Source organism: Dasypus novemcinctus, chromosome 7 (assembly GCF_030445035.2).
Source record: "Dasypus novemcinctus isolate mDasNov1 chromosome 7, mDasNov1.1.hap2, whole genome shotgun sequence".
Classification (NCBI taxonomy): Eukaryota; Metazoa; Chordata; class Mammalia; order Cingulata; family Dasypodidae; genus Dasypus; species Dasypus novemcinctus.
The window spans coordinates 51,438,306-51,465,611 of record NC_080679.1 but is presented as its reverse complement, the minus strand read 5'-3'; positions in this window follow the sequence as shown (position 1 = coordinate 51,465,611).

Genomic DNA, 27,306 nt, shown 5'->3' with positions numbered 1-27,306 from the left:
GTGCATAAAAAGATTACAAGACAAAGAAAAAAGAAATGTCTATCGACAGGAAGAGGATAAAAATCCAGAAAACCTCAAAGAAGAAGACCAAACTGTAGACATACTGTACAAATACTTTAATTTAAAAAACTGATCCTCAATGTACTCAAGGAGATGAAGGAAAATACAGAGAAAGAAGTAAAGGATATCAGGAAAGCAATGAATGCACAATGTGAGAATCTCAATAAAGGGATAGAAATTATAAAATGGAACCTAACAGACTTACTGGAGTTGAAGACCACAATAACTGACATGAAAAATTCTCAGGCAGGTTTCAACAGCAGATTGAAACTACCAAAAGAATCAGTGAACGCAAAGACATGACTATTTAAATAAGTCAGGTTGAGGAACAGAAAGAAAAAAGAATTATATAAAGTGAAAATAACCTATGATATCTCAGAGACATTATCAAGCATGCCAATATGCACATAATGGGAGTTCCACAAAGAGGAGAAAGGGGAAGAAGGTATAGTCCAAGAAATAATAACAGAAAACTTCCCAAACTTAACAAATGATATGCATATGCAATCCAAAAAACCAAGATCACACAAAGCTGGATAAATTTGATGAAATTTATGCCCAATCACATACTCACCAAACTGTCAAGCACAAAAAAGAGGGGAGAGTTCTGAAAGCTGCAAGAGAATAGCTTGCTATGTACAAGGGACTCCCAAGTAGATTAAGTGCTGATTACTCATCAAAAACCATGGAGACAAGAAGGCAGTGGGTTGTAATATTCAGTGTTAAAAAAGAAAAATTGCCAACCAAAAGTTTTATATCTGGTGAGATTTTTTTCCAAAAATGAGTGAGAGATTTAGACATTCCCAGATAAGCAAATGCTGAGGGGATTCAGCACCACAAGACCTGCGGTACAAGCCATGCTATGGGGAATAATTCAGACTGAATGGAAAGTACACTAGACAGTGGTTCAAGGTGGCGTATATTAAATTTTAACACCATGATAAACCCAAGGAAAATATGTGGAACATATACACAGATAGAAATGAGAAGGGACTAAGTATGACAGAATACAAAACAATCAAATAAATAAGATAATTGGCATCAATTGAAGAATTGAAGGATAAACATAAAATTTACAAACTAGAGGAGGGAACATTCCCTAATTCATTCTTCAATGCCAACTTTACCCTCATACCAAAGCCAGATAAAGTTATGACAAGAAAAGGTAACTACAGACCAATACCTCTTATGAATATAAGGATGTCCACTGTGACCAACATTGTACTGGAAATTCTAACCAGAGAAATTAAGCAAGAAAGGAAAATGAAAGGCATCGAAAACAGAAAGGAGGGAGTAAAGCTTTTCCTATTTTCAGATATTGTAATCCTACATACAGAAAATCCTGAAAAATTCACAAAAACTCTTAGAACTAATAAGTGAATTCAACAAAGTAGCAGGGTAGAAGATCAACACTCAAAATCATTAGTGCTTCTATAAACTAGTAATGAATGATCTGAAGAGGAAATAAAGAGCAAAATTCATTTACAATGCAAATTAAAAGAGTTAAATATTTAGGAATAAATCTAACCAAGGAGGTAAAGGTCTCGTACACAGAAAATTACAAAATATTGTTGAAAGAAATCAAAGAAGATCTAAATAAATATAAGTCTTCATTAACAATAACTAAATATTGTTAAGATGCCAATTCTACCCAAAACGAGTTACAGACTCAATGCAATCCCACTCAAAACTTCAGTAATGTGCTTTGCTGAAATGGAAAAGCCAATCATCAAATTTATATGGTAGGGTCAGGGGCCCCTAATAACCAAAGCCATCTTGAAAAAGAACACAATTGGAGGGTTCACACTTCCTGATTATAAAACTTGTTTTGAAGCCACAATAATCAAAACAACATGTCACTGGCACAGGAAAAACATGTATTCCAAAGGAATACATTGATAGTTCAGAAGTCAACCCTCACGTTTATGGCTAACTAATTTTGGGCAAGGGGGCAAAGATCACTCAATTGGGAGAGAATATTCTCTGCAACAATTGTGCTGGGAAAACTAGTTCTTCATATGCAAAAGAATGAAGGTGAACCCCTACTTAACACCATATACAAAACTCAACTCAAAATGGATCAGAGATCTAAATAAAAGAGTTAGAACTACAAAATTCCCAGAAGAAAATACAGGGAAGCTTCCTTTTTTTTCCTTCCCTTCCCTCTCCCCCATCCTGCTGTTTTTGCTGTCTGTGTCCATTTGCTATGTGATCTCTGTATCTATTTTTCTTTTTGTCTTTTTGTCTTTCTCCTCTAGAAGTCACTGGGATTTGATCCTGGGAACCTCTGATGTGGAGAGAGGTTCCCTGTCAAATGTGTCATCTCCATTCTTCGCTTCTGCTGTGCTTCACCTTGACTCTGCCCTTCATTTCTCTTTTGTTGTGTCATTGTCTTGCTGCGTGACTCACTTGTGCAGGCACTGACTTGCCACATGGGCACTCAGCTTGCCGCATGGGCACTCTTGTGAGCACTCGACTCAACACATGGGCACTGGCTCACTGTGCAGGCATGCTTTGCTTTCTTCTTTTTCACCAGGTGGCCCCAGGGATTGAACCTGGTTCTTCCCTATGGTAAGCGGAGGCCCTATGATTTGAGCCACATTTGCTTCCCCAGGGAAGCTTCTTCAGAACCTTGTGTTATAAAATGGTTTCTTAGATTTCACACCCAAAGCACAAGCAAAAAAATAAATAATAGGTAATAAATAAATAGTTTGGGTTCTCTAGGGAAACAGAATCAACAGGAGATATCTGTAAATAGTATGAAATTTTATAAGAGTCTCTCATGTAACTGTGGGGGTACACAAGTCAGGTTCCACAGGCAGGCGGCAAACCAGGGACTCTGATGAAAGTCCAATGACGGTCCTTGATGAGTTTCCAGGAGACATTGGCTGTCCAAATAGTAGCTGGGAAATTCTCTCCGAATGCTGAAACCATTTCCTCTCTTAAGACATTCAATTGATTGGATAAAGTGTCATTCATTGCTGATGGCAATCTGCCTCATTGATGTAGATGTAATATGCAATCTATGCAGTAAAAACATGAGTGACTGAAGTCCATAAATGTCCTTGTATTACAATTAGCCCAGTGCTTGCTTGACCGAATAACTGGGCACAATTATCTGGTTGAGTTCACACATTAGCCTAACTATCACAGGGACTTCGGTGATATTAAAACCTTTTGTGCATCAAAAGACAAAAGGTAAAATGGCAGCCTATATAACATAAGAAAATATTAGGGAGCCACATATCTGATAAGTGTTTAATTTCAGACTATATAAAGAAATCCTTCAACTCAACAACAAAAAGTCAAACACCCCCATTAATAAATGGGCAAAAGACTTGAATGAACATTTATCCAAAGAAGATATACAAATGACCAAAAAGGACATGGAAAGTTTTCACGTTATTGGCCACTAATCTTGACAGTTAATTCCTCAGAAAATTAAGTATAGAATTATCATGTGTCTCAGCAATCCCACTTCTAAGTATAACATATACCCCAAAGAACTGAAAGCAGAGACTCGAAGAGATATTTGCCAGTATTCATAATGCATTATGCACAATTACTAAAACATGAAAATAACTAAAATGTCCATCAACTGATGAAGGAAAAACAAATGTGGTGTATGCAAACAATGGAATGTTATTCAGCCATACAATATAGTGAAGTTCTGATACATGCAACAATATGGATGAACCTTGAAGACATCATGTTAAGTGACATAAGCCAGACACAACAGGGCAAACATTGTTTGATCTCATTGATAAGAAATAATTAGCATAAGCAAACTCATAGAGTCAGATTCTAGAACATAGGTTTCCCGGGGATACAGTGTGGATAGAGAATAATAAGTCAAGGCTTAAAATGTACAGTGTCTTTAAGGCATGGTGGTAAAGTTTTGGTGCTGGATGGTGGTGAGGGTGGAACAACATTTTGAGTATAATTAACAGCACCAAATTTTATATTTTAAATGTGGTTAAGATGTGAAATTTTAGGTTTTGTATATGTTACTAGAATAAAATTTTTAAAAAATAATTCATGGAACTGAACAAAACAAAGAGTGAACGCTAAGCCAGCCCATGGACTTTAGTTAATAGTACAATTATAAAAATGTGCTTTCATCAGTTGTAACAAATGGACCACACCAATGCAAGATATTAATACTAGGTTGGTAAATGAGAACCCTGTATTTTATACATGATTTTTCTGTAAACCTACAACATCTGTAATAAAAAAGAATGGAAAACAGAATTGCCAATAGCAAATTCATTTTGTAGGCTAAAATGTATTTACAACCAGTCTTTTAAAATATAAATACTTGTAGAAATAAAATTTTTAGTCAACAATATTCATCCATCTGATATATAAATACATATCTAGAGATATACATAATATGCATATATATGATTTTTCCAAACATCAATGATATACGTACATTGATCCTATTTACTAGCTAGGCTGTCGGTCAAAAAGATATAGCTTCTCTCTAAAGACATTTGGCAGAAGCAACTGAGATTAGGGGATAGAATGATAGTTTCAGTCTTCTAAACCAATCTGTGCAGCTTTCAATTCCAACCAAGCTGTGACACCTGCATGTGGTAATCATTCTCCCTGGTTACAAGTGCTGGCACATACTGGAGACTTGTTTTTCAAGCTGGAAGATAAAGAGTGAAATACGAATGTAAACATCTTTAAAAGAAAGTTATACTCTTCTTAAAAGTAAAAATAAAAGAGGAACTATGTTTTATTCATATGTTTTGTTATTTTGTAGTAAAGTATATTAAGCTTAAATATGCCAAAGATGGCTAAGTACAGTGAGTGCATTATTTTCCCTGGTCCATGATAAGAATTCACTCTGCAGTCCATTCAGTGTTCAGCATGGGGCTTTAAACTGCTATGTTGGTGCCCACTACACCACTCTCCTTTTCAGTTACTTGTTAGAACTGTGTGAACCTTTTCTCTTGTGAAGCTTGCCAACTTCAGGAATACTTTATGAGTTACCATCAGTGCAACTTTCGCACAGTACAACCAAACATCACATTTATAGGCAGCAATGTTTCTCCATAGATTAAAAAAGTATATAAAAAGGAAGCTGTGGAAAGGAAACTAGTAACATTTTTCCATTTTTTCTAAGCAAAACCTCCTGTGTTCTATAACTTGAAATGATGTCAGGCCATCTGTTAGAGGTTAGCAGACCATCCTCTTGAGGTTATGATTCTCAATCAAATGTCTCTCCAGAATAATAAAAACTCTATCAATAACACACTTTTCAATTTTTAAAGGATTTAGTTCCCATTCTTGAATAAGAATAAGGAATTATTTCATTATTAGTATTTGCCTTTTCCTTTTTCTCCAACTGATAATTCTTATTTAATCTTTTAAAGGTCTCATCTATTACTAAGTAATATTTATTTAATTTACTAGATGAAAATCATCAGTCTATGAAGTATTTTCATAGGCTTTGTATAGCAGAAGAAAAAAAATAGTATTCTTTCTCCAAATATTCATACTAGTTCACTTTTATTTGTAACCAAAAATAATACCTGGGGAACCCCAGAAAGGACAAAGGTTAAACCAGTGTTAGATCTTATACATGGAACAAGCCTGAATTATATCAAATGAATTAAGCAGTCTAGAAATTTGATCTGGATAACTAGCTCACTGTCAAAGTTTAAAATTAATTTTGGAACTGGATCTATACAATTGGCCTAACTTATGAAAGAAGAAAGAAAACCCGTAATTATAGAACATCTAGTTCATACCAGCATCTCAGCGTAATAGACTTTCTGGTGCTATCCTTATATCCATTCTCCTTACAGCTCCTGTTTGGGATTAGTTCATGAGGATTCCATGAGACGTTCCCCCTGGATCCTTCTAGAAAGGTGTGTGCATGATCCAAGTCAAACATTTTGAATTTGCCTGGCCATAAGTGAATGCCCAAAGCATTCAGAAAGAATCTTGGAAATTATGAGGATTTCTGGGAAAAGATTTTTTCTTCTCCTGAACTAGGAATCCAGGGGTTGCATCTGTCTTTGACCAGAAAAAGACTCTGAGGGTAAATTGAGCCACCTTTCTGGAATCAAAGCCAAAGTAAGGTCAGAGAAAAACCAAGGTCTGGGATAATATTCAAGCCACTGCATCAAGCCTCATCAGAAGTAACGCATATCCATGGACTTTTCAGTTAGGCAAACAATGACCATGTTAGATTATGGATCATCTGACTGCATAACTGATAAACCAAGTGGTCAGTAGAAGTAAAAGCATTGAATACTCCCCTCTATACACACACACGGCAGAAAAAGTTAGCTTTCCTGACTTGTTCTTGTAGGAAAGCACTGTATTTTATCAGCAGCTTCCCCATGTTTTTTTTAAAAATGAGATATTGGTTGTACTTTGTCTGGAAGGAGTTGTAAAGAGAGAAATGAGTTATTGCTCCTCATTTTTCAAAAGTAACAACTAGTTAAAGTAAGAATATTATACATTGCAATATATCTCATGCACTACTAGATAAGTCCACAGCAGGAGGTGAAAGTACAAATTGGAAGTCCACTCAACCCATCCAACTTAGTTTAATGTAACCATTAATAATATTAATTCATTTAAAATTATAAATGACAACCATAAACCTGACAGAATGCCAGGATATTAAGTATAAGTCATGACTGACCTGGGCAATCCAAGACATATGATCAGTCTAGCTATGAGTAATGATAAAACTGGACAATGGGCGAGGTACATACAATGACTAGTGACCTTTGGTTAATATGTAACAAAAACATAACTTTATTAATTCACTCAGAAAACATTCTTCTATAGACTATCATTCACCAGGCACTATGATATATCTTAAGAATGAAAAGTAACCAGGACAAAATATAATATCTTAAGAGTACATACAATTCATTGATGGAAAAAGACATGTTCCCTTAATCATAAGTACTCAGATTGAATATTTAGCTCTGCTTGGGATCATGGAAGAGGAGGTAACCAGGAAACGTCCAAAAAATAAAATGTGAACTGCGTAACAATGGAATAATAGATATTCAGCAAGTAGTTGAAAAAGAGTGGAATTTATTCTAGAGTAAGGGAATAGAAGGTATGAAATCATGAGGCTTAACAGGAAATGGTGTATTTGATACTCTGCAAATCTTTCAGTATTCCTAAAAGTACCAAAAATTGAGGACATTTAGCTAAAAAAGTATACAACTAATATTTACATACCACTTTACAGTTTATGAAATAACTTTTAATAGATGACTCTGTATATCACTGTAGCATTCCCTTAAATTTACATTAAATGGTTTAGTAATTTTAGATTAACTTTGTTGTGAAAATATTAAAATATTCTAAGCCTGATTTTCTCTAAGGTAGAAATTTTCTCTAAGGACTGAGAATAACCTTGAGAGAAATTTTAGTGAAAAATGTATCAGATCTTTTTCAGAGTTCATTATGTGTTAGTCATTCAGCAAATTTATTGGAACTCTAGGATTTCTGAGATTTCAATAAATTTTAAAAGGATAAGTTTGTAAGTGAATTTAAAAAATATTCTTTTTCAATATAAAAACTTTTATTAAATTATGGAAGCTAAATGTGAGATAACACATTTATTAGAAATGAGAAAATAAAACTAAGAAAGAAATTACACAAAGAATAAAAGCACAGTTTATTTTTCATTTATATTGTAGGACAGTCTTCTAAAACTATTTGTTTATCTTTAAAATATAGATGCAACCTCACCAAGAAAATTTTATGAGTTGAACCAGAGGATAAACAAATTTATTGACTCTTACCTGTGTGCCTAGAGAACCTACAGAGTCCTTTGTTTAATTAAATTAAATTATATTCTGAAATAAATTTAGAAACAGTTACCTTCAAATAATCAAGGTATGCACTTTTCTCTATATCCTCTGCTTGCCAAGATTCTTCCATTATTTAGACAAGCATGTACATTATGTCATTAATAACATTTACTTAATAGAAAAAGGCTCAATCCAGAGACGTATAATTTTACTATAGTACAGTATGTTCTCTTTTCTTATAATGTCCTAGTCTTCTAATCGCCTATTTAGTTTATAATGTACTTTCTAATTTGTGGTAATAATGGTTGATATTTAAAATGTCTGTACTATCAAGTGCAAAATCAATTCTACACCTTTTAAAAAAAAATTCTGTCAAATGAGTTAAGTAAAAGAGAAAATTTTAACACTATTCCTGCTCTAAGAGATATGCAGTTTAAATGTAGAAATGTGGTAACATCTCACTTAGGTGGCTAAGTTATGAAATGCTCTAAGAATCATGTTTTAGTAGAAGATAGATAATTTGGGAATTTCACTTGATATTTATTATATACATATACTAAAATGTCTATGAGTCATATAATTTGGTTTTACTCTATCCTCCCCCATCCATAAAGGAATCATATCATGTTTTAAATGTTCTAAGCTTTTGCAAATGTAACTGGAAATTCTGCTCCTACCCATTTAATCTATATCCAGCATTGATATGAATGAAAAATAAAACAGGGCTTTAAAGAAAAACAGAAAAATTAAGAGAATGAAAATGAAATAAAAAGGTCAGAAAAAAAATGTTTGAAATGGAGGAGTGGTAAAGAAAATCCAGTTTATAGTTGGATACACTGAAGATAAATAAAACAGTTCCTGGGGTCTTAGTCCTAGTTCTGCCCTCTGAGAGGCAGTAACAATCTCATACCTAGAGCCAGAGCATGATCTCTAAATATTATCTCCCCTATGGCACTAAGTCCCCTCAAGAGTGTCAAACACCATATATGGAAGGAATGAAGAGATAAGAAAAATCACCTTTTGGAAACCACCGATATCAAAATTAATTTAGTCATCTCCTCAGTGGATACTAAAAACAGGGGCTGGAATTTTGAGGAGTCAAAATCGTTGCATCATGTCTACCTAATTCTTCATAAGATAATGGAAAACCCTGAACAATAACAAGTTAATTAACTGATCGAAGTTCATATAACTAGTGTTGGGGCAAATCTATACCGTGAGCTAACATGAAGTATTGAGAATAACACAGCATAACTTCTGTGATATTCCTGACAAAACATTCATAACCTGAATCTGGAAACATAAGACAACTCAAATAGAGCCACAGTTTATGAAAAATCACTGACCTGTCTTAAATATAGAATTTTAATGTTCCAGAAAAAAGGAAACTAAAGAGGTAAGGAACTGAATGCAATGAATGGTCCAGGGTTTTCTATTGATACAAATGGCATTATTGGGACAATTTTTAAATTCTGAATATTATCATTAGATTAGATAATAGTACTCTAACAATGTTAATTTCTTTAATGTTATGCTAGATATGTCCTTGTTTATAAAAATATTTAATGACATATTCACAGAGGGAGGAACATAATAGCAGTAACTTACCTCAAATGGTTACTGGGGTGGGGAGCTGGGTGAAGTTTTTCACTATTCTTTAAATTTTTGTAGGCCTGAAATTATCTCAAAATTAAAAAAAAAAAAAGAGTTTACTCATTTTCTTCCATGGTGGAGAAGAGAACACAGGAGTGTTAATTTTAGAAACTCCAACTCCTCTGAATTAGAAGAGGGAAATAGGTGTTCTCCCTTCACAGTGAAAAACTAACCCGAGAAGCATTTTAGTACCACCTTGGACTTGGCAGATTTGCAGAGATTGGAACATTGGTCAGTAAAGGGCACCAGTAGCAGGTACAGTAAAGAAGCATTGCCTTTATGTGATTTCCCCTATAGCAGACAACAACAAATGTTAGGAGATGTGTGCAAAGAAAATGAACATGTTAATAAACACATGTAACTCAGAAAATATGGAGTGAGGAAAATGAGGATTTTTTTCAGTGAGCTGAAGTGTCTCATTATGCATACAAAAATATTAACTACTGACATTTGTGTAGTACTATTTTTAATATAAGCATATTAGAATCCTGCAGTTGGCCAGGTCTAGAAAAACTGGAGTTACAGAAATCATATATGGGTTCAAAGGGCATCAGGGTACAATGTAGGTGTGTTTTCTTAATGCTACAAGTTCTGGAATTCTGCCCATTTATCTAATTGAGCTTTTCCATCTCGTCTGACACCAGGCTTTCAAGATTTTCAACTCTTTTTCAGATTTTGGAGAACCGAAATCCCCTACCTTTTCTCTGATATTTTAGGGTGTAGATCATTATGTGGGACTCAATTATCAGGTTATCAGTCACCACTTTGGGTCCTTGAGCAGAAGTATCTATTTCACTTACCACCTCTGTAAATTGGATGGACATTCCATATGTTTAAAAAAAAAAAATTAACCTTGTCTTAATTTCAGGCCTCCATTTCTGTTATGTTTTAATGACCTTCAGCTATACTTTCACAGTATTTAGACAATAGGGTTTTGGCTAATATATAAACTATAGAAATAAGGACTCCAATAAAAGATCCATCTGCCTACTAACACTATGACCTTTTTTCTATCTTCCCTTCTCACATATCCCAAATTATTCATATCTAAATTCTTAATTGTATTGTCCTCAATGTATATCTTATTATCCAAGCAAGAAAACTCTTATCTGTTTTTTCTAAAGTTTGTTTCAAAATAAAATGTGGTTCTTTAGTAGAAAACAATGGAAGCATTTCTATTTCAATATTTTTCTGTGGTTTGTGTAAGCTTCAATAAGGTGATTATAATTAATTTACAAACTGTGAGTATGTGACATGCAGAAGCTATGTATTTTAAATACATATTGACTATTTTAGAGCTAAAGTCAATTTGCATATCTAAATCTAGATTTACTAATGCTTTGTTCCAATTTTATCATGTTTACAGGGCTCAGAACAATCTTTGTTACTAGTCCTTCTTTCATGCTTGCAGTGTTTTTCAATGATCATGTTATGAAAAGTGTGAATTTTTTATTGTACTATAATTACATCACATAAAAGCATGGAATATGTTTAAAATAATTAAATTGATTTTTAATGAGAAATTTATGTTTCATTTTTTTCTTAAAAATGCATTATTGAACACTTCCTATTAATAAGTGATATACAATTTCAATACATGAAAAATTCAAAAAAAATGTAAATGAATATTCAGATGGGAAACTAGATTAATGGGTCAAATGATTGTTGGATAGGTGAATGAATGGATTTTAGATCAATAGAAAAATACATAGATAGCTGGATAGGTAGTTCTAGAGTAGAAATCTAGGTAAATGGTTAAGATCAAGGGTTCTGGAGTCTAACTAATCTGCATTCAAGTCCTAGCTATGTCATTCACTAACTTTGTGAACTAGGGGAATTTGCTTAATTTTTCTTTCTTATTTTCCTTATCTATACAATGAGAATGTTTAATTGCAGCACATCTCTAATAATATAGTTACTGTAAAGATTAAAGCAATTAATACAGAAAAATTATCCATAGGGAAATACATTGAACTATATTTATATGGATATTTTTTCAGGTTCGTATAAGTGTGTTTTCATAGGGAGATTATTTTGAAAGGACTCACGTTTCTGAAATATTTTGACATTGCGATCGATTTGAAAATCCATTTTTATTAAGTTCTCTGGAAACATTGAGAATTTTTGCTCCTCAAAGAAATACAAATGGATAATAAAATGTAATTACCCAAGCATGTTAAAGAAAGAAATTTAGCTTTGCAGAGTTGAATGTGTGAGTATGCAATGCGTGCATACACTTATGTGATATATGCATATGTATATATGTATACATTTATAAGCTTATGAAAAAAAAGAAAACTAATTGTGTGCTTCTTTATTTTTCTCAATTGAATAATGAAGTCAGTGATTGATTTAAGTTTCCTGTATAGCAGGTTTAACATGCCTTAACTTCCTCACATCTCTCATTAAGCAATTCACTCCCAATCACTTTTAAGGCGTTACATATTAAAAGAGCTGATTTGCTTTCTTTGTTTTCTATGATTTGTATTGTTTCCCATTTACCCTTATCAGTTCTGAACACTTGATTCATTTCCATCTCTATCTTTTTCTATTCCAATTATTTCCAACAAAACAGACATGCATTTTTTTTACCACTTCATTTGACCTTTAACTTAGTTACATATCATCTCTAAAAACTGATGGCAAGACAGAGAAAATATAAAGCAGTGCATATTTTGTTGGGTTGAATGTTTCAAAGAACAGGTACTGCTCTGCTGTGCAAGGCACAGAAGACAATGAGAAGGCAAATTCCAAAAACCGATAGTATGGAAAAGAATCCCTGAGGATTCAGTGTTAATCATCTGAACATGTGTTATGTCTTACCATTTTTTCTATAGTATGTTCATATTAAGAAGGTTTTGTCTTTACAAAGTTTTCCCTCATATCTTCCTTTCATTTTCTCAAGATTCACCTCATGTTTCAAGAGAGGCACTTATTAATGCCCCACCGTTTGTCAACATGTTTATTTAAAAGGGAAACTTGATTTGTCAGATATGTACATCTTGGGAAGTTTTCAGGAGTAAATTATGCCTAGTACACTCTGGATTCAATCTCTTCAGAATAGCACAGACACTTTACCGATTCATATACTAAAACTGTGGCTTTCCAAAGCACACTCTACTTACAAAAAGACTTACAAAAGCTCCCAGTATTGTTTGAAAAACATGTTGCTGACTCAGCATGTGTATCCTCTTTGGAATATTTTATGGAAAAATAAAACATCTGTGGTTGACATCTGTATCTATTGAGATGAGATTTTCAGTAGTTTATTTGAACTATGAATATTCATAAAATTTTGAGAGTATTTTCTAGTATAAATGCAAATTAGGTGTGGTAATTTGCTCTAGGTTATTCAGCTGAATTCCTAGTACTGATTATTGTATTTCAAAATATTTTGACAATGGAAAGTGCCTCAATTTTAAGTGTCATTTTAATGGTAGACATTTTGGAAAATACTATTCAGAGGTAAGACTTCTTGCCTATTGATGTTTTCCTTCACGTTGAGGAAGCTCATTAGTGCAGCACTTCTATCTTCTTGTAGCCCCTTTTCTTAATCCTACCTTAGATGCTGTTACTTATCTGATTTGTAAATTTGGTAAGAGAAAAACCGAGTGTTCAATGCAGGTCTGCCCTTATACCTCTGGTTTCCATCTACTCACAGAAAACACTCTTGTTCTGTTTCCCCAGGCATCTGTCCTTGCTTCACACTGCTGCTTTATGCAGCTCTATTAGCAGGCTATTTTAACTTACCGTATTCTTACATTAGCCCTTTATCAGTAACATATTCATACCATAGCCCTTTATCAGTAACAAATGTGGTATATTAGCTTCATGTGGCTTTGCCCTTTTCTTATTTCTCAACTGGTTCACAATCTGGTAAACATAATTTAGAATGTACTTGATGGAATTTGATAAAATTGATTAGATACTTAATATATATTTTTTTAATTAGGGAAGTTGTGAGCTTATAAAACAATCATGTATACACAGATTCTCATACAAAAGCTCTCCAGCTTCATATTACATTATTGTGGTACATGTGTTACATACTTTGAGAGAACATCATCAGACTATTACCACTAACTATGGTCTAATTGTATACATTTGGTATATATTTCCATACCCCCTATCATTAGCATTAGCACAGTATCTTCTTTGACACTGATGTGAGAATTATACAATATTGCTATTAACTATAGTCCATATTTACATTAATTGTGTTTTTCCCATGCATCTCCATCTTCTTACCACCTTGTGGTAGTGATGTACATTTTCTAGTTCATAGAAGAACATTCTTGTATTTGTACTGTTAACCATAATCCTCACCCACCTCTGGGTTCACTATGTTATCCAGTCCCTAGATTATTCTCTAGCTTTCATTTAAATCACATTTTTGTCCCTAGACTACCCCTTTCAGTCACAATCCCACTTATAAACCAGCTGGGTTAGTTATACTCACTGTAATGTATTACCAATTCTACCCACTTCCACACTTTTTCAGTCAAGCTGTTGTAGAATTTGAGAGAGGTTCAATTATTTGCGTATAGAGAGGCCAGGACTCAGGAATGATTTTGAGAAGGAAAAATGGTTTATTGATGGCCGGCTGGACTCGGGAGCTTTCTGTTTCAATCCCGAGCCCAGAACAAGACTTTCGAGTTTCTTTTATACAGAGAGGAAAGGTTAAATGGTCCCTTTGTTTCAGTTCTCAATAGGCTTGAATTAGCATATACATCTTCCACATCTTAGGTAAGCTTTTAGCATTGACTTCCTACATTCTAGATAAGCTTTTAGCATATTTGGTTTGCATTTTCCCTGAATACTTAAAGTATATAGACCTTGCATTGTTAAACTGTTTTCCTGGGACTGGAGTCATTGCCATGGTCACCAAGGGCAGGACTGCAGCCTCTTACTGTCTCACACCCACAAGTCAGATAGCTTAGGTTACCTCTGAAGAGACAAAGAGCCTCCCACCCATAGCCCACATCAAAGCTTAATAAAATTTTACATACATTAAATATCAGTACCCCTTCTCAGCTCTCATCTTATCTCCTAGTAACCTCTACTCTAGGTTTTAACCCTAGGTGTTTATTCTTCATATTCAGTTTGTATTAGTGAGACCATATAATACTGTCCTTTTGTGCCTGGCTTATTTCACTTTGCATAATGTCTTCAAGGTTCATCCATGTCATCACATATGTCCCAATTTAATTTCCTCTTATTCCATAGTATATTTTGTTTAGCCATTCACCAGTTGATGGACACCAGGGTTGTTTCCATCTTTTGGCAAATGTGAAAAATGCCACTATGAACATCGATGGGCAAATGTGCACATCACTGTTTTCAGTTCTTCTGGATATATTCCTAGTAAAAAAACTTGCAGGATCATATGGCTGTTCTATATTTAGCTTCCTGAGGAATCTGCCAAACTCTCTTCCACAGAGGTTGTACCATTCTTCATTCCCACACAGTGCAAGAGTGTTCTTATTCCTCAACATCTTCTCCACCACTTACTGTTTTCTGTATTTCTTTTTTCATACCGGTTGTTCTATGAGGAGTGAAATGATATCTCACTGATGTTTTGATTTGCATTCCCTAAGAGCTAGTGATACTGAATATTTTTTTCACGTGCATTTTTATCATTTGTATTTCCTTTTGGAAGAAATATCTATTTAAGTCTTTTGTCCATTTTTATATTGGATTGCTTTTTGTTCTATTGTTGACTTGTATGATCCCTTTATCTAGCATGGAAATGAAACTCTTATCAGATATGTGGTTACCAAATATTTTCTGCCATTAAGTGGGCTGTCTTTTCACCTTCTTGACAATTCCTTTGAATCGCAAAATGTGTTTTAAGTTTGAGGAGGTTCCATTCATCCATTTTTTGCTTTCATTGTTCATACTTTTGATATAAGGTTTAAGAACCCACCACATGCCACTATCTTGAAGATGTTTCCTTACATTTTCTACTAGGGATTTTATGGTTCTAACATCTATATTTAGGTCTTTGATCCATTTTGGGTTAATTTTTGTATAAGGTGTGAAATAAAGGTTCTCTTTATTTATTTTGGACATGGATATCCAATTCTCCCAGTACCATTTGTTTGTATGGTCCATTCTGCCCCAGCTAGGTGGGCTTGACAGCCTTGTCAAAAATCAGTTAACCCTAAATATGAGGATCTGTTTCTGAACTATCAGTTTTGTTGCATTGGTTTATGTGTCTATCATTATGCCAGTACCACACAGTTTTGTTTTTGGCTTTTTTTTTTTTTTCTTTTTTAACCAGTGTAGCTAGGTAATATGTTTTAAATTCTGGAAATGAGAGTTTTCCAAATTTGTTCTTTCTTTTTAAGATGTTTCTGGCTATTCAGGGTTCCCATACCCTTCCAAATATATGTGATAATTGTATTTTCCATTTCATTTAAAAAGGCTAGTGGAATTTTTATTGAGATTACATTGAATCTCTATACTAATTTGGGTAGAATTGACATCTTAATGATAGTCTTCCAATCCATGACCATGGAATGTTCTTCCATTTATTTAGGTCTTCTTCTTCTAATATTATTTTAATACTTTCTTACTTTAAAAAAAAACTTTATATTACATAAATGTTACATAAAAAATATAGGGGATTCCCTTATGCTCCACTCCCTACCCTCACACACTTTCCCACATTAACAACATTAATAAATTAATGATAAAAGTTCTCCATTCCTAGAATCACAATAAGTCTGTAGTAGAAAAACCACAAATCTACTCTAATCAATGTTTTTTTCCCCAATCCTGAGGATGCTGGCATGGTGATATCCACTCTGCCTCTAGTTGAGAGGGGATTTATGTCCCATGGGGATGATGGATTAAACTAACTTGCTTGTAGTTGCACTCTCTCTTCTCCTTGGGATGGGTATTATCCATCATCATCTCCTTGTTGGCTGTCCTGGATGATTCTAATGAACTGGAGAGTAGGAATTGCAACTCTGTTGAGATTCAGGGACCAACTGGCACATGGATAGCCCAAAGTTTTAAGTCTCTTGGACAAACACCTGTCAAGTCTAGTATCAAAAATAAATTCAAATAGAAAGGACAAAAGAGTCAGGTTTAGGAAAACCATAACTGAGTCGAACTCTGTCACACTGGGGAGTGTAAATTCCAAAGCAGGGCTCACTGGCAATGTGCCAAACTCCTGAGCTGTCTGCCCTGCCTATTTCTTTTAACAATTCACTGTAGTTTTACAAATGTTTTACATCCTTGGTTAAGTTTATTCCTAAATATTTTATTCTTTTAGTCACTATTGTAAATGAAATTTTTCCCTAACTTCCTCCTCAGATTTCTCATTGCTGGTGTATAGAATCACTATTGATTTTTGCATAGTAATCTAATATCCTGCCACTCCTCTGAACTTATTTATTAGCTCTAGTAACTTTGTTGCAGATTATTCAGGACTTCCTAGGTATAGGGTCATATCATCTGTGAATAGTAAAAGTTTTACTTCGTCCTTTCCAATTTGGATGCCTTTTATTTCTTTTCCTTGCCTTATTGATCTAGCTAGAACTTCTAGCACTATATTGAATAAAAGTGGTATAGCGGGCATGCTTCTCTTTTCCCCATTTCAACAAGAAAGCTTTCATTCTTTCAACATTGAGTACAATGTTACCTGTGGGTTTTATCATATATGGATGGCCTTTATCATGTTGAGAACATTTCCTTCAATTGCAATCTTTTGGAGCATTTTATCAATAAAAGATGTTATATTTGTCAAATGCCTTTTTTATATCAGTCAAGATGGTCTCATGATTTTCTTTGACTTATTAATGTGGTATATTTTGCTGATCAATTTTCTTGTGTTGAACCACCCTGTCATGCCTGGCATAAAAACCCAAGTAATCATGAAGAGTAATTCTTCTAATGTGTTATTGGATTCAATTAGTAAGTATTTTGTTGAAGGTTTTTTAATCCATACTTATTAGCATACTGGATCTGTAGTTTTCTTTGTTTGTAATATCTTAATCTGGCCTTAATATTAGGGTTATGTTGATTTCATAGAATGTGTTGGGTATTATTTCTTTTTTATATTTTCAAAGCTTTTGAGTAAGATTGGTATTAAATCTTCTGAACGCTTGGTAGAATTTACCTGTGAAGCTAGCTATTCCTGTACTTTTATTTTGGGGAGTTATTTGGTGACTATTTCAATATCTTTATTTGTAATTGGTTGGTTGAGGTCCTCTATTCCTTCCAGGGTTGGTGTAGGTTGTTCATATGCTCCTAGGAATTTCTCCTATTTATCAACATTTTCTAGTTTGTTTGAGAACAGTTGTTCATATATCTTTTTATGATCTCTTTTATTTCTGTGGGATATTAGTAGTTACCCTGTTTTCATTTCTGATTTTATTTATTTGCATTTTCCATCTTTTTTTCTTTATTAGTCTAGCTAAAGTTTCGTCAATTTTGTTAATCTCAAAGAACCAACTTTGGTTTGGTTTTGTTAATTTCCTATTGTTTTCTTTGTTTTCAAATTCATTTATTCTTGCTTTTATATTTCTGTTATTTCATTCTTTCTGCTTGTTTTTGGAAAAGTCTGCTGTTTTTTTCCACTTCCTCCAGCTATGCAGCTAGGTCATTGATTTTAGCTCTTTCTTCTTTTTTTAATGTAAGCATTTAGGACCATAAATACACCTTTCAGCACTGCCTTTTCTACATTCCATAGGTTCTGATATATTTTGATCTAGTTTTATTGTCTTGAGATATTTATTGATTTCTCTCACAATTCCTATCTAATTCTTCAAGAGTGTGCTGTTTAATTTCCATATATTTATGACTTTTCTGTTTTTCTGCCTGTGGTTGATTTCCAACTTTATTCCGTTATGATAAAAAAAGTGTTTTGTATAATTTCACTCTTTTTAAATTTATTGAGATCTGCTTTGTAATTCTACATATGCTCTATCCTGAAGAAAAATATTTGAGCACTTAAGAAGAATGTTTATCCTGATGTTTTTGGGCTTAATATTCCATATATGTCTATTAGGTTTGGTCCACTGATCATATTATTCAAGCTCTCATTTCTTTATTGATCTTCAGCCTGAATGTTCTATCCAATGATGAGAGTAGTATACTGCAGTCCCTATTATTGTAGAGACATCTATTTCTCCCTTTAGTTTTGCCAGTGTTTGTCTTATGTAATTTGAGACCTCCAAGTTAGGTGCATATATGTTTTTTACTGTTATTTCTTTCTGGTGAATTACCCTTTTTGATAATATATAATGTCCTTCCTTGTCTCTAATAACAACTTTGCTTTTAATGTGTATTTCATCTGTTATAAGTATAACTACTCAAACTTGGTTTTTGTTACTGCACACATGGAATATCTTTTTCCAGCCTTTTACTTTAATTCTATTTGTATACTTGTATCTAAGGTGAGTCTCTTAAGACAACATATAGATGGCTCATTTTTTTTTTTTTATCCATTCTGCCAGTCTGTATCTTTTGATTGAAGAGTTTAAACCATTAACATTCAATGTTATTGCTATAAAAGGAATTCTTACTTCACCCACTTTGGCCATGGGTTTTATCTGTCATATCTTATTTTCACATTCTTTTTGCACTTAGTTACTTTTATGATATAATCTTCATTTATAAACTTTTTTTCCAAGCCCCTTTCTTGTGTTTTATTTTCAGGCTGTAGCACTCCCTTTAGCATTTCTGTAAGGCTGGTCTCTTATTTACAAACTCTCTCATTTTTTGTTTACCTGTGAATGTTCTAAACTCTCCCTCATTTTTGAAAGACAATTTTGCTTGATATAAGAATCTTGGCTGGCAGTTTTTCTCTGTCTTTATCTTAAGTATATCATACCACTGCCATCTTTCCTCCATGGCTTCTGATGAAAAAACATTACTTAATCTTATTGGGCATCCCATGTATGTGATGAATTGCTTTTCTTTTGCTGCTCTCAGGATTCTCTCTTTATCTTTGACCTTTAACATTCTGATTAGTATGTGTTTCTGAGTAGGTCTATTCTGATTTATGCAGATGGGAGTGTGCTGTGCTTCTTGGACAAGGATATTTCTGTCCTTCAATAAGGTTGGTAAATTTTCTATTCCTTCTGCCCCTTTTCCCTTCTCTTCTCCTGGGACACCCATGATACATATATTTGCATGTCACTCTCCATCATTTAGTTCCTGAGATCCTGTTCAATTTTTTTCCATTCTTTTCTTTATCTGTTCTTTTCTATATTTGTTTTCAGAGGCCATATTTTCATGCTCATTGATCATTTTATCTTCATCCATAAATCTGTTATTATAGGTCTCCAGTATATTTTTATTTTATTTCATTTTTCCTTTCATTCCCATAAGATATACTATTTTGCTTTGTATGTTTTCAAATTTTTCTTTGTGCTCACCCAGTGCTTTCTTAATATACTTAATCTCTTTAGCTATCTCACTGAATTTATTAAGGAGATTTGTTTGGACATCTATGATCAGTTGTCTCAACTCCTTTTAATCGTCTGGAAGCTTAGCTTCTTCCTTTGACTAGGTTATATATTCCTGTTTCCTGGTATGGAGTGTTATTTTTTGTTGGTGTGTTGGCATCTGGTTTACTAAATGTGTTTATTCTGGGTGCAATTTTTCTCTTCAGTCTAGGCTTTCTATTTGATTGGCTTTGTGCTATAGCACCTCTTTGATACTTGGTTCAACTTAATTTGGAAATTAATAGTGGCTTGTGTTTAGTTAATCTGGATTTTTCCCACTTCTTTTCATCTGTTTCTTGCCCTTTATCCATTACTGGTAATGGAGTAGGAACCAAGGATGTGGGTAGTACTGTAAGCATGGAGACTGAAGCTGCCCACATTGCTTCAGCAAACAATGAAGCTTCTCCCACTTTTCTTCCCTGCCAGGGGTAGGGATGGAGCCACAGTCATATTCAGGAATCTATGCAGTACATGCCGAGACCATCTGTAGTTGTCCAGAGAGATTGATGAAGATTTATGCCCCTCCTCCTCTGCCTGGGTTGGAGATGGAACTGCAGGTATGAGTAGCACACTAATTTATGTGGGTCAAAACTGACTGCAATTGACCAGGTAGAATGATGAAGCACGGCCCCCCTTTCCCAGCCAGGGGTGGGAATGGAGCCTGAGGAGTACTCAAGAATCTAGTCTGTTTGGGCCCAAAGGGCCTGCAGTTGCCCAGAGAGACCTAAGAAACACAGCCATCCTCATAGCCTATCAAGGAGGTGGGAATGGAGCCACAGTGTCTGGCTATCTAGTCATTTGAGCCAAAAAGCTACTGTAATTGCCCAGAGAGGCTGATGCATGTCCCCCAGCTTCCTTCCTGCTGCTAGAGCTGCAGTTTGATCTGAATGGAAAGAAGCTGGTCCCTACAGTCACTGTGATTTTCAGTCAGCTCTACTTTCCCTTATGTCAGGGGTGGAATGATTATGGAGGCTACCAGTCTCTTTCTGACTTGGACCGGTTCAAACTTTGGCTGTTCATGGGATTAGATTTTAGCCAGTCAATTTACTAATCAGTAGCTGAAGTTGCTTTCTCCCCCATTTTCGGGAAATTGTAGCTTCCAACTCCAGCCAGTGAATAGCTCCAGAGGGTCTTGCACTTACAGCAGGTATTTGCATCTGCCTCTGCAGCGTGGTGTGCTCTATTCATGAATCCTCTCCTCAGATGGGCAGTCTCATCCTTCTGTTCTTTCAAGGATGTTGCAGGATGCTCTTCTGGTCTCTTGGTCCCCCCAGATAGATGCTTTAGCAAGCATTCCAAACTGCCTGTAGGACAAACTGACTCTTGGAACTCCTTACCCTGCTATCATCTTGCCTTTCTTCTAAAAAAAAATGTTATATCTAGATTTTAATATGCTTCTTTCAAATTTAGCAGAAAAAAATAAAGAAGATAGAGGTGATTTTTATAATACAGTCATCAAATTTTAGAGATGTTATATAGACATTGGGGCTGTACTAAAAGATAATATTCTTTCTTTTTACCATGAAATAATTTTTTAAAAATTAATTTACTTGGCTATGGATGCAGAGAAGAGTGCTAAAATCTCTGATTCAATTTATGAGTTTACCTGTTTTTCCTTGTAGTTCTATTGATTTGTTGCTCCATGTGTTTTGAAGTTCTTTAATTAGGTCTTAAACTTTTAAGATTGTACATCATCATAAAGAATTGACCCCTTTATGAGTAAAACATTTTCTTTTTATGTCAAGTAACATTCTTGGCTTTCTGTCTTATATTAAGATATTCATTGCATCCTTCTTTTGATCAGCATTAGCATGGTATGTCTTTTATTCATCCCTACATATTTAACTTATTTGGAGCTTTATTTTTAAAGTGGACTATAATTAAGCAACATATCATTGGGTCTTGCCTTTTATCCAGCCAAAAATCTCTGCCTTTTAATTGAGTGGTTTAGACAATTTATCTTTTATGTAATTATTGATGTATTTTTTGTTAAAACCATTTTACTATGTGTTTTTTATTAGTTCCATCTATTCTGTGTCCTCTTTCATTGGCTTCAACTATAGTTAATAATGATGATGTTAGAGTTGACCATTTATATATATATTTTTTTTAAGATTTGGTTTTTGTATTTATTTCTCCCCATCTCCTCCTTGTTTGCACTTGATGTGTCTGTTCATCTGCTTTGTTTCTTTAGGAGACACCAGGAACTGAACCCAGGACCTCTGACATGGGAGGGAGGTTCCTAATGGCTTAAGCCACCTCCGTTCCCTGCTTTGTGTCTCTCATCATGTTATTTTTTTCTTCTTCTTGTTGTGTGTATTCTTGTGTAATATTTTTGTGTCAGTTTGCCATGCCTGCCCTGCATCCAGCTTACTGTGTTCTTTAGGAGGAACCAACCATGGACCTCCATGTGGTAGGCAGGAGCTCAATTGCTAGAGCCACATCTGATTCCCAATATATAGTTTTAATTTATTATGTAGTTTCGACTAATATGCCTTTTCACGTATAGTGTAAGAACCTTATGGTTACAAATATACTTTATTTTTCCCCTTTTGACCTTTGCATTATTATTGCATACAATTTATTTCTACTAGGTTATAAGCATCACAATATATTGATATTTTTAGCAATTATCTTTTGAAGATAATTTTAAAATGAGAAAATATGTTATTTATCTTCATCTACATATTTACCTTTTCTAGTTCATTTCATTCCTTTCTATAAATCCAGGTTTCCTTTCCTTCTTTTAACATTTCTTGCTCTGCATGTCTGCTGGTGACTGTTTCATCTTCTGTATATCTGAAAAAGATTTTGTTCTCCAGCAGTTTGAGAAATATTTTTACTGGTTACAGAATCAAAAATGGATAGATATTTTGCTTGTTTCTTTGTTTTCTCTTCATTCAGAAATTTTTAATGTCCACTGTGCTTGGACATTTTTTTTTTTTATCAGAAATCTGTTGAAAATTTCACCTTTGTTTCTCAATACATAAAGTTTCATTTTACTCTGGCTAATTTTAAGATTTCCTCATATTCCATAGTTTTAAGAATTCAGTTATAATGTGCTTTGTTATTATTTTCTTCTGTTTTGCTTGCCCTTATTTCACTGAGCTACTTCAATCTGTGAAAGTTTGTAGTTATCTTCAGATTAGGACATTTTGGGATGATTATTTATTCCAATACTTTTTCCATGTCCTACACTTTGGAGTACTCCAATTATAAATACACATATATTAGATTGCTTGAAGCTGTCTAGTGAATCACCTGTGCTCTATTTATTTTCCTGTTTTTCATCTATCCATCTTTTATCTTAGATAGTTGCAATTGCATGTATTCAAGTTTACTAATAATTTATTCATCTGTTTGTAATCTTTTATTAATCCCATTTTCAAAACTATGAACGTAATTTCTTTAGTGGAGATAAAGCTACACAAATTTTCTCTCTTGATTCAGTTTTGTTAACTTGAATCTTTTGATTAATTCGTCCTATTCATCGAAAGTGTTGTATTTATAGTCATAAATTTGTTTATAGTATTACCTTATTTTCTTTGTTAATATGTAGGATTTGCAGAAATATCACCTTTCCTGAAATTGGATATGTTTATCACTCCCTCCCTCTTTCTTGAGCAAAGTACCTAGAGATTACTAAATTTAAATGATCTTCCAAAACACCAGCATCTGTTTCAACTATTTCATTTACTCCTTGTCTGTTTTCTTTCCTTAATTTTTAAACATTTAAAAATTATTAATAGCAAAATTAAAATTGTTTTATCTTCGCAATCAATTAGCTAATAGTTCAGGGGAATGAGACCAGCTAAAGCCAGTTTTAGCATCATTATTATAAATAATTTATATAGGTGTGAAATTCAGCATACGCAAACCCCAAAGTCAATTTTGAAAGATAAATTTTGTGAATTGCCTCTTTCTATACACACACACATACACACAAGATCTTAGAGAGGTTATTTCATTACTGTAATATCAAACACTGTACAGTACTGATTTATTCTATCTTATGCATTGTATAAAAGAAAATACTTAAAATAACACATTAGGGTTGTTATAAAATGCAAATAATTAAATGCATGAACTATACAGTAAGAAATGTATTTCTTCTTTTGATTATGAAATTCTTTTGGTAAGAAACATTTCTGGTGAAAAACTTCATCTTCTTTAGAATGTGATTTCAGAGTAGCCATAAATAGCTGTGTAAAAATATCCTTACCTGTGTTCAAATATCCTTACCTGTGTTCTCACCAATCAGGACCAATCTATTTTTTCTCTCTGTATCACCTTTCCAGCTCAGTGGAGTTGCCTGTAAATCTCATATTTAATGGACAACTTGGATACACACTCATTTTTTCCACTTGATAAATTAGCCCTAATTATCATTACTTTTCCAAAATATTCTTCTGAATAAATATATTTAAACTGGTTTCAATTACATGTTTTGTATTCAACAGCAATGTAACCATAATTGGATCAAGTTGAGTTTGTTCTTTAGCACATCTTGAATTTTTTCTGTAAATTACAAAGAATGATAAAGGCATGGCTATCTAATATTAGAGACATCAACTCTTGATTTTTGGTTTCCTAAAATTTGTCATTATTCATTTTTTATCTAATACCTGCTCTTAATTTGTTTAAATCCTTATCTGGAAGCAAAACTCTTTAACTGATAATGATGATATCTGCTAAAATACTCTTGCTAGTATTTTCATTGATAAAGTTATCAACTTTTTCTTTTGCTGAATGTGTAGTTACTTGCATATCATGGTAAACTACTGTCATGCAAACTGCAACATACTCAGTCTACTTTAACTAATTCTCTGGCATCTCATTTCAGCAAGACAAGTATGTTCTGCTAAGAGTCTTCTTCTCTATGCTATGGTACATAGTATGCCTCCAAGAACGAAACAAGGGTAAATTTAATTTATTTCCACATCTTAGAAATTACATTCCTGTACTGTCTTTTAGCCAATGTCTATAAATAATACAGTTCCCATTTTCTGGCTGTTTATGATGGAAAAGCTACCGCAACACAAACTTCCTCATCAGAATGCAAGAAGAAACTTCTGAAAGATCTTTTTCAAACTCTAGTAGTGATACATACAATTGCTGCTTTATTTGACAATTAACTAGATTAAGAAACTCATAGCAAATAAAATGGTTTCAAAGCCTGGGTCTAGCTTGACTGTTATTTTAGTAATATTTTCATAGAGGTATACTTTCAAACTTTATGCCAAGGAAATAAAAAGTGTTTATCTAAATGCAATTTAAAAATCTCTCGAAAATGCATTATAGTCACTTTTTGAGGAAGTGTTCTTTCATATTGAACCCACATATTTGGAGTAACAACTTGTGTTCAGGATCAAACTATCTCTGAGATAAATAAATGAGTGTTGTCATTGCAAATTTTTCATTTAAAACAAACCCCTGATTCCCAATTGTTGAGAATATGGAGAAACAACAAATGTGCCCCCCAAAAGGGAATACATTATGATTTATTCATACATCAGTACCAGCAACTTATCTTTCAGCAAAATAAAAAAATCCCCAGTGAAAGGTATGTATTTTCCTTTTGTGAGAATGGACCTTACTTTACACAGTTCCATATGCTTTATTTGATTTCTTTTTCTTTTGTGTACTTCCATTGCATTCCCAATTCCATATTCAAAAACAATTCACATAATTCTTCACTGAAATAATAACAATAATCTACAATATTTTTCCTTTTTTGAAAGCTGGCATATACAGTTACCCACTCATAACTAAATGCACATACTGTAGGAAAAAATACATTAGGAAAATTAGGAACCAGTGTTCCTATTGAAATTCACAGCATGATACACAGCAGAGTTTTAAAAAAAAATGTTCCTACCATTACAGGATTGACTTAATGGGAACCTAAGATATTGCCCTGGCAATGACAACCGCAGAAATTGATTCATTTTGTTGTTTTTTTCCCCAGAACAAATAACTCTAACATGACATTCAAACACAGTTTAATTTGTGTTTTAAGAATTTAGATAATTTTATTTTCAGAATAGAATAAATTCATTGACTTCAAAAGAAGTTACATGCTCCTAACAAAATAAACATGATGAAATCACAAACAGCTTACTGAATTCCAAAAACCAAACCCCAAATAATGTAAATCATTTTGAATGATAGCAACAATAGAAGAAATCATGTTACTCACAGATTCAAGAGAAACTAAGTCTTATATAAATGTGACTGTATATTGAGAGAGCTACTGAAGATTATTCAAATAAACAAATTCAAGATTTCAATTTTTCTTTTTTTGTCTTTTTTCATTTTTTATTGTATTGTTAAGAAGATACATAGATCATATAAAATATTTCATTAAAAAATATAAGAGGTTCCAACATACCCCACACCCTACCCCACCCCACTCCTCCCATATCAACAACCTTCTTCATCATTGCGGCACATCCACTGCATTTGATGAATGCATCTTGGAGGACTGCTGCCCCTTATGAATTATAGTTCACACTGTAGTTTACATTCTCCCCAAGTACATTCAGTGGGTTATGGCAGGATATATAATGTCCAGCATCTCTCCCTGAGATATCATTTAGGGCAACTCCGAGTCCCAAAAATGCCCCCACATCACCTCTCTTCTTCCCTCTTCCTGCCCTCAGCAACTACCATGGCCACTTTCTCAACATCAGTGCTACAGTTTCTTCCATTACTAGTCATGATAGTTTATATTAGAATACCAGTAAGTCCACTCTAATCCATATTTTATTCCTCCACCCTGTGGGTCCTGGAATGGTGATGTCTACTCCATCTCTATATCAAGAGGGTGCTTAGATCCCACATGGTTGATAGATGTGATTCTCCTGCTTGGAGTTCTAGGCACTCTTGGTTCCCTTTTGTGGTGGCTGATGATCTTCACCCCTGTTAGCTGACCTGGGTAAGTCCAATGAACTGGAGAGTAGGACTTTCAGTCCTGCTGAGACTGAAACCCAGCTGACACATGGCCAGTCCAGAGATTCAAGTCTCCAGAGCATACACCAACCCCAACATTATCCAAATGAGGAATGTGTTGTCTCCAAAATCCAAAGAGACCAACTAAGCACTGTGCCTCTTTTTTGGTCATAGGAGGGGCCAGGTGCAACAGCTTATTCTTCACTTTAGAAAGGATATTTCTACATGCCCCATGCCTCTGGACACCTAGAAATTTCATTGAGATGGAAGGACCTTCTATTTTAGTTGGATTTATCTCCCATCCTCTCTCATGCAAATGCATTACTAATAAGTCTAAAGTCTTTGCCACTTCTTGCTCACTAGATCCTATCAACATGATATCA